Below are 14136 nucleotides of genomic sequence, written 5' to 3' on the forward strand. Positions count from 1 at the left end.
CAATGGGCTTTCAACATTGAAATACATCTTATTTTCAACAATATACGAATGATCTTTCAAATTGAAAAGCCCCAATGGTGTTTCGACGAAATGTCATGGGCCAATTGTCAACACTTGTCAACAACTTCCTCAATAATGTTTCAACAATTCCCCAATGATCTTTCAAGATCATTTGTTGACATTGAACAATAACATTTCAATAACCTTTCAACAATTTTTTTTAAGGGAGTCTTTAATAAGCATGCGTAGGCTAGTATTAACGCCGTAATTAAAGAGTTTATGGATAAGAAGATCATGAGAAACAACATCAAATGCTTTTGACAAGTCGAAGTATATGGCGTCTAACTGTCTTCGGTTATCAACAGCGGGTCCTGCAGCATCAAGAAAAGAAACAGGATTTGTTTCCACAGACCTACCATGCACAAAGTCATGTGGGTATAAACTAATCTTATGCTTAAAGAAAAACGATGGATGTGTACACATAGCTATTTGAAACACTTTTGCAAACACAGACAAGAGTGACACAGGGCAATAATTTTTGATGTCGCTCATGCTGCCACTTTTATGAACTGGCAGAACTATTTCATTCTTCCAACAAGAAGGAATTACACTTGTATGCACAGCAAGATTAAAGATCTGCGTGAGCAGAGGAACAAAAATAGAACAGCCTTAGGTAACAAAACTTGGTATGCGGTCGTAAGCAAGAGATTGCTTTGGTTTCAACTTACTTACGGCCGCCGCAATATCCTGTCCAGTAAAACTTGAAATGTTTAAATGGTCACTGAAGCTGTCCTGAAGTCACCAGAGCAAGGAGCATGCGCTGTATTTAGGGAAACTGAGGAAAAATGTCCAGTGAATGTGTTGGCGATATTGTGGTAGTTTCTAAGAATACCACGATATGGGTGGTTTATGACATTACTGTTTGCTCGCTCAGTACTGTAATTGTTTACATAGGTACAGAAACGTTTTGGATCGCATTTTACGCGCTCTCCGACAAGTGTAATGTATGTACCACTATTTCTGCGCATTACGCATTTCTCCTGGCTTCGCAAGACACAAAATTTTTCGTACCACTCCGAAGATTCTGTTTTGTTGAACCTTATATGGTACCTTAGCTAACGTAATAGACCCCGTAATTCCTTAGAAAACCACGTAGTATAGTGAGCAGGAGGAAACTCTTGGCAGGCAATGAAGGCTTCCAAAGAACATTTGACATCATCAGTAAGGATGCTAACTGCTTCGTTGATACATGTGACACAGTACAAGTCAGACCAGTCAGATCATTCAAGTAGTGGTAAAACCTAGATAGTCACTGTCTGGAAAAACAAATGATCGAACAGGCTCGCTCCACACATGAATCGCCTCTAGAATAATTGCGAATTTGAGCAGAACATGCCAATGGTCAAGAGAAACTAAACCGCTAACAGCAACGCAGAAATTAGGCAGAATCAGATCTAAAATATTGGCAGCGGAATTCAGAATTGTATAAACTGCATTAATCTAAGAAATTCGATAAGCAAGAAGAGCGCATAACAGCGAGGGGATGATAAAAGCATGGATGTCGTGCGACAATACCAAAAGATAGACGGAACATTGAAATCGCCAAGTACTAAGACATTACATTTTGCAACATCAATACCTTCAAGTAAGTTATTCATATTCTCAGAAAACTGCACGTTAGTCATGTTAGGAGGGAAGTAGCCTGCGCAGAGCAACAAGTCCCTTGCCGTTTTTAATAGTAATATCAACCCACACAGTTTCTGGTACAATCTCAAGGTCCGCACGTCTTATAATGGTCACGTTATTCAGGATGGGAATATTACACCCCCGCCGTATTTAACGCGTGCATCATACATGCAGTCACATCTATGAACTGTGTTCCGGGGGAAAGTTATTCTTGGGGAGTAAGTCGCTGCAAAGTTAAGTTTCAGTTAAGCATATAACACGGTATGAAGAGGCTAGCACGTTCTCGTAGAAATAGAAGGGTTTCGTGCACAGACTGCGGACATTTTGGTAAAAAACGGAGCACTTCAATTATGAATTTTGAAAACAAATTACGTTAGTTTGTTCGCGGCATCTCTGGATGCATCATGCCTACTGTAGAAAGGCCTGAAAAGGCAGCGCTTTGGCGAAACGTCTACCGAGTTTATTATTCTAAGACGTTCTCGTTCACTGCGACACGGAAAGAAGCGTAATTCAAGAGCTTCGCTTTGAACTTTTGGTAGTCAACATTGTTGCTACCAGCAACTTCTTCCAGCGTAGTACAGATTTCCTCGCAAGTTGTCGAAGGGGCCAAGCGCGACACGAAAAGAGAACGCCTTCTCGGCACAGAAACCAGCGTGCTGGAACTATTTGCCCCAGTGATGGCGTCATCCTTATCTTGGGACGGAACTGAATAGGTTGTAGGCCTAGACGAACTTTTCCTTCCCGCGATGAATGTCATGTGTGACAAATCTCGGGGGTGTGAGGGTGTTACGAGAGATGGGGTTGGGAGACGCAGGGCAGCACAGCAAACAGTTTGATTACACTCAAGTCTCAAAAACTAAAAACTGAATTCACTCAACGTAAAACTCAATGAAGGAGTGGTAACACATTTGTAACCCACACATGTCCATATCACCGTCTACGATAGTCCATGGCGTTTTCTATGCGAAAGTCAGGCAACCCTAGCCTATGGCTGCGCCGCTATCAGAAAGGAGCGTTCTTACAGACTTTTGTCGTTGCCCTTTTCTTCCGAGTCCGATGCGCGTCGGATCTTCATCACAGTCGATGTTCTCGCCGACGCCGTAAACGTTGCTGCCTTGGTGTTGGCCAATCAGCTCGTCCGCTTCTGATGCCGGTGTCCCGAACTCCGTCGTTGATGTGCCTGACTCCTGGTTCCGATGCTACTTCTTCGAGTGCCGACGAGGCACCCCGGGGACTCTCGTGCGTGTTGGTCTGCCTCTGAAGGAGGATCCTTGCAGAAGTGCCAGGCACTGCCGTGAGAGGCCGCAGCAGGTCTAAGGAGCCTTCTAAGTTCTAAGGAACACGAAACCAGTGTTTCGTGACGATTACCTCTCCCTTAGCAGTTCACCGCTGAATGACCTAACTGGTAACATAGAAAACGTCTCCTGATTCCCCTTTGTCCATTGATTTGCCCCTGGTTCTTCATCTCTCCTACTGATGTCATGTGTGCATCTTTGTCACCGTTTCCCAAATTTCTCAATCCTTGTGCCTCTACGAACTGGTCTGTATGTTCTGCCGCGTGCTCCACAGTTCTTAGTTTTCTTTCTTTAAGGAATATCGCCAAACTGCTGCTACACCTGGCAAGAAATTGTTCACCCACGACTTCGTCGCGAACCCCTTCACACGTTTTGTCTGTCTCGGACAGCTGCATCCAACTCCCAAAATAATTTGTTAGCCCACATGGGAACTGCTTGCCTGTTTTTCAATCTTCAGGCTTACATGACCTAAACTTCTCCCAGAACCCTTCTGCAGTCAACCTAAATCGTTGCAATGAGGTTTTCATCATGTTGTCATAGTGTAATGACTCCTCTGCTGGCATATGCCCAAGGACACTCAGAGCCTCGCCCACTAAACACAGGCTTAAAGCATTAGCCCACGCGCTCCTCTCCCAGCCTTGGCCGACTGCTTTCCTTTCAAACTGATGCAAATATACATCCAGGTCATCCCTCCGCTCATCGAAAGGTGTCATCAATTCCTTAGGGCAAATTTCTCTTGGCATGGAAGAAGGGGAGTCAGATGACGCCGATTCGGGTGTACTCCGTGCCCATCGCTGCCAGTTTTATCTTCAATTCCAAAATTTATTTTTCTCTTTTGTGCTCTTCGCACGTTCGTTCATGTTGCTTTTTGCAGAACGCCATCGTCTCGTCCTTCGACAGGTTTAAATCTTAAGCTATCGCCGCCAAACGTTTCCACTCCGTCTCTAAACTACCAAGATCGGTGACAGGGACGAAATAGAATCCGGGAACGTAGCCTGAAACGGATCCTCGAACGAATCCTGGCAGGCTCGCCAATTGTCGTGTGTTAGCGATCTCGGGGGCAACCGGATGTTACGAGAGATAGGGTTGGGAGAGTCAGGGCAGCACAGCAGACAGATTTTAATTACACTCAAATCTCAAAATATCAAAACTCAGTGGACTCAAAGCAAAAGTCAATGAAGGAATGGTATCACCTATGTAACTCAAACATGTCCTTATCCCCGTCTACGATAATCCTAGGCGTTTTCTATGCGAAAGTGAGGCAACCCTAGCCTATGGCTATCAGACAGCAGCGTTCTTACGGACTTTTGTCGTCGCACGTTTCTTCCGAGTCTGAAGCCTGTCGGATCTTCACCATCGTCAGTTGTCTCGCTGAGGCCGTAAACGTTGCTGCCTTGGTGTCGGCCAGAAAACTCGTCCGTCTCTGATGGCGGTGTCCCGAACTCCATCGGTGACGTGGCACTCACTGGTTAGGCCTAACTGCAGGTTCCGCCGCTACTTCTTCGAGTGCCGACGAGACGCCCCGGGGACTATCCTACGTACTGGTCTGCCTCTGAAGGGAGATCCTTGCTGGAGTACCAGGCACTGCCCTAAGACACCGCAGCTGGTCCGGAAAGCCTCGCTCGAACGTCGCCGAGGCCCAGGTAAAAATATCCCAAGTGGTCCCACTTGATTCCCAACTGGTCCCCGTTGAACTGGCTTATGGTGAAATTCCCAGTTGGTTGTGGTCCCAGCTGGAACCAGTTCAGCTGGGACCAGTTGGTATTGGTACCAGCCCCCACTGGGACCAGCTGGAACCAGTTTAGCTGGGACCAGTTGGTAGTGGTCCCAGCCCCCACTGGGACCAGCTGGAACCAGTGGGCACTATTATTGGCAGCAGCCCCATACATTCAAGGTGCACGCCCATTGGCACACTTGCATTCGGAGCCGCTGCTAAACAAGGGCAATTAGGCCACTTCATTGATAAAACTCATTTATTGAGAGCCTAAAAATCTAGCTTTTCTTTCGATTGCAGTCTCTTGTGCGATTTTCTTACATCTTGAATCTTCTCAGAAAGTAGTTTTGTCACTGAGGCCACAGTTGCCGTTGTGTCTTCACCTTTGAGCTGGCCCCAGTAGCGGACTGTGGCTGCAAAAAAATAAAAAAAGGCACAGCAGTGCATAAAGTTGAATAATGTTAGCAAAATGTCAAGAAAACTAAGAATTTTATAGACAAAGCCAAAATCTAGACACGATATGCCATTACAGACATTTCAAGGTTATAGCAATCTATATCTAAAATGCAAACATTTCCATTATACCTGTCACGACGTTCACTTTTTTAGGCGTGAGTGGCTGCTTTGGCAGCTCCCCAGCTGCTCTTTGCTTTGGGGCAGCAACGCCACTCACGCTCCTGTTGACGAGGCCATCCGTGCCCCATATAGCTTGAGCCGTATCTTTACAAACAAGTGTTGGTTTCTTGTTGTTGAGAATTTTTGCAGCTTGGTTTGCTGAAATGATTATGCCTTCTGCCAGATGAAACTGAAAGGAACAAGAAACATCCATACTCCTATTATTCCAAAAAAAGGATCTCCCTAATGAATTGTGCAAACAGCTGTCTCATCTAAATTTCTCCAGTTATGTAATTTTTAGAGCATGAGAGAACAAAAATAAAAATTCTGAAAGGAAGGATGTGAAATGCAGCTGGGTTGTGTGTGCTTTCATTGACTGAAAAAGGAAAGCAGGGTTTGCTCATCAGAAATTATGTTCTTCAACATGCCCACCAACCTTCAGTTTCAGTGACTAAAAAACTAATTATGGGGCTTTACATTCCAAAACCATAATTTAGCGGAGGGCTACGGAATAATTTGGACCACCTGGGGTTCTTCAACGTGCACCTAAATCTAAGTACATGGGTGTTTTCACACTTTGCCCCCACTGAAATGCAGCTGCCATGGCCGGGATTAGATCCCACAACCTCGTGCTTGGCAGCCCAACAATACAGCCACTAAGCAACGGCGGTAAATCGCTTCAGTGACTGAAACATCAGGGAATAAACTTCAATATAATGATAAGTAATATGAAAACTACTGCCATACAAAATGGGTGAAGACGGTTTAGGCAGCATCTATTTCCCCCCTCTCGTTAGGACAGTGACAACCTTATGGGCTGTTTGAAAGGCTAGCATGCCAATATTACCTTTTGAAGCACAAAACTTGAAAAGGAATGTGAAAATAGTGTGCATTAGTACTCACTGATCCATCAGGGAGATGTACGAAGTCTTTCTAGGCACTAGATAAGAATAAAAACAATGAAATCTTTGTGACTCCTTTAATGCCACTGTGTGGGCAAATAAGTGTTTTAAAACAAGCTTAGCATTGAAATAATGCTATCAAGACGCAATTACATTACATTCGACACAAGTAAATAGCATGGCTGCTATAAGAAACAAGCTGAGCTATACAACATTTAGGGAGCAGAGAAAAAAATTCTGGCAATTACTTCGGCATAAAATCGATACGTTTGAACAGTTGCTTTATAAATAGTGGTATGGGTGGCTCAAGGCATTTACATTTATTTGTTAGATACAAAGTGCACGTGAGCACTCGGGTAAGAGTAATGCTTGTCACACAGTAAACAGCAGCAGAAGCAGGATTAAATGAGCCTGATGGAGTTCGCTAGCACAGTCTAAAGCATACTAATATTTTCGCATTCACGAAAGCATTGTTCAGAGAGAATGGGAATAAAAGAACTTACTTGGTATGCGAGGTGTTTCACCCCTCTGGGCGTTGTCGTTAGGAAAACACCAGTCATCATCTGTAATCTCAAAGTGCATGCTAGTTAATTAAAAATCACACTATTAAACTTATGCGTTCAAAAATACTTAAAATTGCAGGGTTTAATAGAGAGTTTTAGATTAGGGGGACGCAAGTGTCAGAGCTTCCTAACTGTAGAATGGGTCATGAGGGATGCTGTAGTAGTGGAGGGCTCTGGATTAACTTTGGTCACATGGCCGTTATTTAACGTGTACCGAAAGCACAGTACACGAGCATTTTTACTGTCCAAATTGGAATGCGACCACTATTGCCAGGAGTCGAAGTTGTGAACTTGTGCTCAGCAGCAGAATTCCATATCCACTGAGCCTCTGCAACAGGTACTGTGTTCGTATGCTCTCTACCTCTCTTCAGAATCATTTTTTCAAAGGCTTTTGGCTTAATAGTGCCCATATGACACAGGCACACATCTCTGCAAATAGTTTACTGAAAATTTGCCTAAAATGCTTTTAGCTGAATGTGAGAGGAACTGAAAGCACTTACCTTCTGTCATTGGACTTCGTCCTACGTGATCATCTGCTGCAGAAAAAGCATCAAATTATTGTGGTTAGATATTAGAACTTGAGGTCATTATAAAAAGTTTATCTTCCCAGTAATTAAGGCTATAATCACACAAAGAGAAGCAAAATGATCTTTTCTGCCGAACCACAGCTCTCCATGTACTAACCTTGCCTGGTGCAAATGGCTTGTTCTGGAATGAAGTACAGTAAAACACTTAGTAAAGCACTAAAGAAAATAGAGTTGCTTAGAAATAATACTAGTGTTCCAGAAATGGTCCCAGAAGTATAGAAGAAATGAAATAGCTCACCCATCCTGCCATGGCCTTTGGCATTATGCTCTTGCTTGGCATAAATGCCTTCCACTATAACAGACAGGTTTAAATATTAGCATAACACGTAACACACACAGTTAATCATTAAAGCTACTAAAACAAGTCACCAATAATGCGTGTATCTGATAAGGAATGTAGGCTTTAGCCTTTCAACTTGAATGCTAGATGGAAGAACTTGCCTTCCAATGGAAGGCAAGTTCTTTCTATCGTTCTTGCTATATGGTCCCGTCTCTGAAGAGAAGCTTTCACTAAAACAAAATGTACAGGCGCCGACAAAAGTGGTATACTCCACGCAGCGGCACACTGTATTGCGACGCCATCTACAGGCAGCATCTCGGATCGAGACAGCCAATGGGTGCCCTTTATTATCGACAGACATAATCCTAGATGCTGCCTGTAGATGGCATTGCGATGCAGTTTGCCGTTGCTCCAGCTCCCGCTGCGTGGAGTATACCACTTTTGTCGGCGCTTGTACATGCCAATTATACCTATATGCTTAATGTACAGCCAATATTTACACACTATGAGCATGCCTGTCTCAAAGTATATACGATTCTTGTAGTGCGTCTCTCTAACACACTTCTGACAGTATGTATTATTCAGTGTGTTCAAGCCAAGGTGATTATGCTTACCTTGAAATATTTTGCTTTCTAAGCACCGCTGAAGCGATGCCACTTGCTCCAGCAAGATTTCATTTTCTTTTTCTAATTTTTGAGCTTTTTCTCTCCACTTTTTTTTGCTATTTCTTTTTGCAGCTCTGACTCGGATATCAGAGATTCATCCTCGGATGATGAACTGTTGCACTCCCAATGGGATTTTGGGCTCTGAAAAATTGAATCATTTAGATGATTATCAATGGCAAATACACAGTGTACAGACACACTTACATGGCTTTGTTGATTGGGCTGGCTGCATGACTCACCCCTGGCTTTTTTTTTGCACTTTGCAGATGCTTTGCCAGAATTCTACTATAGTTCGCAGTTTTTGCGTTTGCTTGCGCAATTTTGCGCTTTTGTGATACCTAATAAAAACAGTAAAAAATACTGAGTTGGTAAAGCTTTAGGTCACGAGATAATAGGAAACTGCACCCTAAGCTCATGGCATACCTGCTTGTCTTGCTTCTTGGCACTAGGCCTTTCATCCTCACTGTCGTCTTCCATTTGTATTTTTGGCATGGGCACTCTCTAGGTCGACTTCTTATTTTCCAGCTCCTCCCGGGATTCTAAGTACGGCATATAAGGGGGATTACATGAATAGTAAAATGAAAGCAGTAGTATTAATTAAATGCAGGCACAAGTAGTACAATTGAAGAATCAAGTTGCCTGCCAAAACAGTGCGACATTAGAGCAAGCATTATTGCTTATATAGATGGGAATAATTTAGTGTAATTGCACGTCACGATGGTAACGTGTCCGTGCATTGACATAATACGTCAACTTGTTTCTAACGTACGTTTTGACTATACCCGAAGAAAATAAATTGTCTTGCTTAATTAATACGTTGGCTGCATGTACAGGCGCAGTCAAATTAACTGCCTCGTGCATTGCCTTAATATTTTGCCGATTAATCTCGAAAACACACATGCGCTTGTGGCCGGTCACACCGCTCGCCATACGCACTGCATGAAGTCCGTACACGATTGCTCATTCGAAATTGCCTGCTACTGCAAAAATTATTTCGTATTTTTCAGATTACATCTGTATTACATGCCAGTAGTTCATGGTCTACGATTTAAACAAATATGCAGTAGAACAAGCTGTGGGGCTAGATGATTCAGAGCTTTCAATAGGTGAAGCGCGAACATACACAGCACACTCAGAAAGGACAACGACAGAACAAGGCGCTTGCCATGTCATTGTTCTTTCTTAGTGTGTTGTCTCTGTTAGCGCTTCATCTTTTGTAAACAAATTTAAACGCTTAATTTGATCAAGATGCGAGCTCGTGCGCGCAAGCTCCACGTGTGCAAAACTTACCGGCCAGCAGCAGAACTTGGGCCTCGTAGGCCCGCGTATTCTCGTGGTTCTCTTCGTCAACCCAGAATACCGAGTACACAGTCTTGTTAAAATCCTCTGTGCTGCGAAGATGAAAGTCTAAAATCGAACTGGCCGTCACAACGTACAGCCGGTTCTTGTCGAATTCTTTGAGAAACCTCACTAAAGCAAACATATCCTAATACAATAAAAAAGAGCTACTCGCCGCACCGGCGCACGTCGTGAAATGTGTTGCAGCGGCTATCTGGTGGATCGAGTCGGATTTTCATACATCCGCATTGGATTGGATATAATGACCGGCCGCAGCCGTTGAATCAAAAAGAATGAGCAAACATAACTGCACTTTTTGAATTTTATTCTACAATTTTATAACTGTGAATTTAATTTCAGCTCGCTCAAACATTTTTCAAAAGTTTGACGACGCAAAGTAACATGGCATGATCACCGTGTTTTAGATCAGCTAGCCAAGCCTAACCACAGCTTAGCCGGTGGCCTTGGTTCTTTATGACTGAGACAGACAACAGCTTATAACTCGTTGGTGGATAGTGTGTGCGCGAGATTGTGTGTATTCAAATGAGGCCCCGGAAACGATATCTCGATACTGGAGGGGATGTCACAGACCTTCCCTACACTACAAGAAAAAGGTTACTTGAAATGCGGTCTGTGCCGCAGACGGCAGACACAGCGACGCAGCAGGCAGCCGTTCAACATCACACGTGTACCGCCTCTTCAGCGTCTTACAGCCCCGCGCATTTGGAGTCTGACGAAGATTCCAACGTGCCTTCAGCATTGCCTTCTCGCGAAGAGAGTGAACCAAGTTCTTGCGGCGAACTGCCGCCAGAACCAGCCCAGGAGGAGGAGCCGAATCTGAGTCCTGACGACTTGTTAGCACTGGCTGTGAACTTCGCGATCGAATACAAGCTTCCTTGGAAAGCGGTGGAACCACTGCAGAGATTACTTGCATATGTCTTGCGAAGATGTGATTTACCGGTGACAAAGTTTCTGTTCAGAAAAAACGCTGGTATCAGCATCAACGCCGCCAAGTGCTGAGACGTCGGGACTCCTGGCTGAGCGAAATGGAACTCGGGGCAGCTGCAGTGTGTGCACTAAAGGATATTGCGGGCGAGAGATGATGCGTGACGGACATTTCTTTGTCAGCATCCCGTTGCGCCAACAGTTGGTGTGCCTACTTTCAACACAAGAACTTGCAGTTACCCTCCGAGAAAGGCTGGACCATATCGAAGACCGCTGCAAAAGTAGCGTAACAAATGAAATGCTGGACATAACAGACGGCAAAGCCTACCGAGCCATGCGCCAGAAATTAAACAAATATGACCTCAGCCTGACCGTTAACTCCGACGGAAGCCCACTGTTTAAGTCTTCAAAGTACTCTATTTGGCCAGTTCAGGTGACAGTCAATGAACTGCCTCCACATACCCGCGGCAAACATGTTTTCACCACCACGCTTTGGTATGGGCAGTCACATCCTGACATGGGACTGCTAATGGGCAGTTTTGTTCAAGAAGTGGAGGACCTCATGCAGGGCGGCATCACCTGGACGGATGGCACAAAGTCTATCTCATCGAAGGTATGTACAGCACTAAAAACAAGTAGTGCTCATTCAACCGGGGTGGCATTGTATTGATGTCAGATATTACATGGGAAATGTTATATGCAGATTTTGTGAGTGCATGTGACATTCAGTAAGAAAACTTGAGGGAGTAAAGCCTGATACCAAATTTTTTGGTCAGCTAGCTTTGTATTTTCTTTTCTTTTACATAATATAAAGCTTACTGCACACTACCAAAGCATTTCATCTGCACTAGTGCACCCCGGTTTACGCAATTGCCCTTCACTATTTCTGACTCGACAAACTTGTGCATGAAAAGTGTGATAAGTGTTTTAATTAAAATGCGCATGAATTCGGATGGCGTCATTTTTTATTATCGCAGTGCAACATTGTCTGTCATATTCAAAAACATCGTAACCAATCCCATTTTTCCCAACGTTTTCTTGGACACAGTGCATAAGTAGCACTGCTGTCACGCCAGTCAGCTTGGATTTCATACATGCAATGGTGTCGCGAACCGAGGGATATATTTGCAGCGGAGCACCAGAACTATAGGACCAATGTAGCAGGCTCTTAGAACAAACTAGTGCGTGCCATGCTTGCGCCATGACCACGCATTGCCCAACTTTTTTCCTCATCTTTTGCAGTGCCGACCTTTAGCGTCCGTGCGTAGCGTTGTCGATGGGCGCTACAAAAGTATACTTTAGCTGTTTCTTGTCAGTCACACTTGGCAAAAGTGATATCGTTCTACCTCTTGAATGTGAACTTGAATGCACTGCTGGGGCTTGTGATAAGGAAATGCAGAAATGCAATTAGTGTGGAACATAAGTTATTCAAAATGTGTTTTACATTTTTACAAGATAATCTTTCTATAAGTTCTAAACCTGGAAGACAACACGCCATTTCTTATTCAGACTGCAGCGAATGTCAAAATCCACATGGGTTATTCAGATTTGCGGTGCACTTTATTTAATTCTTGGTAACATTGCTCTCATTGCTTTGCAGGTCCACCCCTTCAGCTGTTGTGCTGATGCCCCAGCAAGGGCAATAATGCAAAATATGCGCCAGTTCAATGGGCATTTTGGCTGTAGCTGGTGCTTGCATCCTGGGTTTGTCATAGATGGTAAGCAAATTTCGTGCCTCTCGCATGAGAAAGCTTTCGTATGGTAATTATATAGCTGTAGGACAGGTAAAGCCCAGTGCATGAAGAATCTTCATATATATTGATTCTGATTGTATGCTGATTTAATTTCAGTCTGTTTAATAGAACAGTACATAATTACAGTATAATACTTCCAGAAATATTTATTGTTTGTATAGCAGTGCGTAATATGGTGCTTCATGATCTTATTTTTCACCTGCTGCTCCCAATAAAGTATCGCCATCTTGCTGCAGCCATTTTTAAGTCAAGTTTACTTTTCTTCATCGATAAGGCAGGAGCAGCCGCATAAAAGCTGCTATGTACATCAGCTTGAATATTAAAACACCGTCGAGAATTTGTTATTAGCACGTAGGATTGACCTGCTGATTTGTGCACCTGTGTTTTCTTTTGGAATAGGAACCGATAAGTATACAATCGACGAGCCAGTGCCAGACAGAACAATGGAAGAAACCATTGACGCCATGAAGACAGCAGCACGCACAGGGACAAATGTTCAAGGCATAAAAGGTCCCACTCCATTAATGAATACGCCACACTTTGATATAGTCTGGGGATTCACGCCAGATTACATGCATTGTGTGTTGCTGGGAGTTGCACGCCAGTTGACGGAACTGTGGCTCTCTAGTGTGGGCCAGCCCTACTACACTGGGAGGCCAGCACTGCTCAATGCTGTAGACAAGCGGCTGTGCAACATCAAGCCACCATTGTGTTTCAGGCTGCAGCGTACCCTTTCCTTGCGGAAGTATTGGAAGGCTTCAGTGTGGCAGCAGTGGCTGTTGTGGTTTTCACTGCCTTGTTTAGATGGCATTTTGCCTATCGAGTATCTGAGGCACTTCACCTTGCTTATTAGAGGAGTATCCCTACTGCTAATGGACAATGTTAGCAGCACTGATGTCAGTGAGAGCGCTAGCCTACTAGTGAAGTTTGTAGTAGGTGTGCAATTTCTTTATGGAGAAAGAGAAATGACATTTAATGTACACCAGCTTTTGCACTTGCCCAAGAGTGTGACGCTGCAGGGACCACTTTGGTCACATTCCTGCTTTGTATTTGAATCCAACATTGGGCATGTGAAGGAGCTAGTCAAATCTGCAAAAGGAGTGCCAATCCAAATTGTAGAACGGCTGTTGATGGCTAGCTCTTTCGCTAGTCTTAAAGCATCAACTCACCATCAGACTAGAGAATTTTTAACTAAAGGGAATGCTGCAAAATGTGGAGCAGGTGTTTTATTGATTGGCAAGCCACGAAAAGTGCTGCAGCCAGTTTTAGATTTGTTGATGAACCATATTGGCTGCATGATAGTCAGTCCCATTGTGGAACATGACAAAGTTGCAGTGTCTCAATACGTTTTCTACAGCAAACAGTATAGAAGACCAAGCAAAACAGACTGCACTGCTGCAATGCTTCCTTCAGGGGCATGTGTAATAATTTCTCACATCCTTGGGTTTAAAGACATCACTGGCAAAGCTAGAGTTTTTGCAGTATGTGAAAAATTTCGCACAAGCCCGACCAAAGCTTCCCACATTCACAAGGCCCAAAGTGTGCAGTCCAGCCATGTCATTGAGGTAAAGACTGGCATCATTCCATGTTTATACATGGAGATTGAACAATCAATTTTTTTTGCACCACTTGCTTTTAAAGCCCTTTTTAAATATAGATGATGAATTATAAAACATGACTTCAAGGGAACACTTATTTCTGCAGAGGCCCTGCAACACCCTTTATTAAAGTTGTCACATATCTTGTGACACACGACAATCTTGTGGGCATCACTAAGGAGTGTGCAATGGAA

At 43.8% G+C, this 14136-nt stretch overlaps 1 protein-coding gene and 2 pseudogenes across 5 annotated transcripts in view; 1 reads left to right on the forward strand and 2 right to left on the reverse strand.

Annotated features, from left to right (window-relative positions):
• LOC139047605 (probable chitinase 2) overlaps positions 1 to 14136 on the reverse strand; it is a 343683-nt gene that overhangs the window by 81652 nt on the left and 247895 nt on the right. The window lies entirely within an intron of this gene.
• LOC139047455 (BEN domain-containing protein 5-like) lies at positions 4943 to 9790 on the reverse strand (annotated as a pseudogene).
• Positions 10270 to 14012, forward strand: LOC139047456 (uncharacterized; annotated as a pseudogene).

Source organism: Dermacentor albipictus, chromosome 7 (assembly GCF_038994185.2).
Source record: "Dermacentor albipictus isolate Rhodes 1998 colony chromosome 7, USDA_Dalb.pri_finalv2, whole genome shotgun sequence".
In the NCBI taxonomy this organism is placed as follows: Eukaryota; Metazoa; Arthropoda; class Arachnida; order Ixodida; family Ixodidae; genus Dermacentor; species Dermacentor albipictus.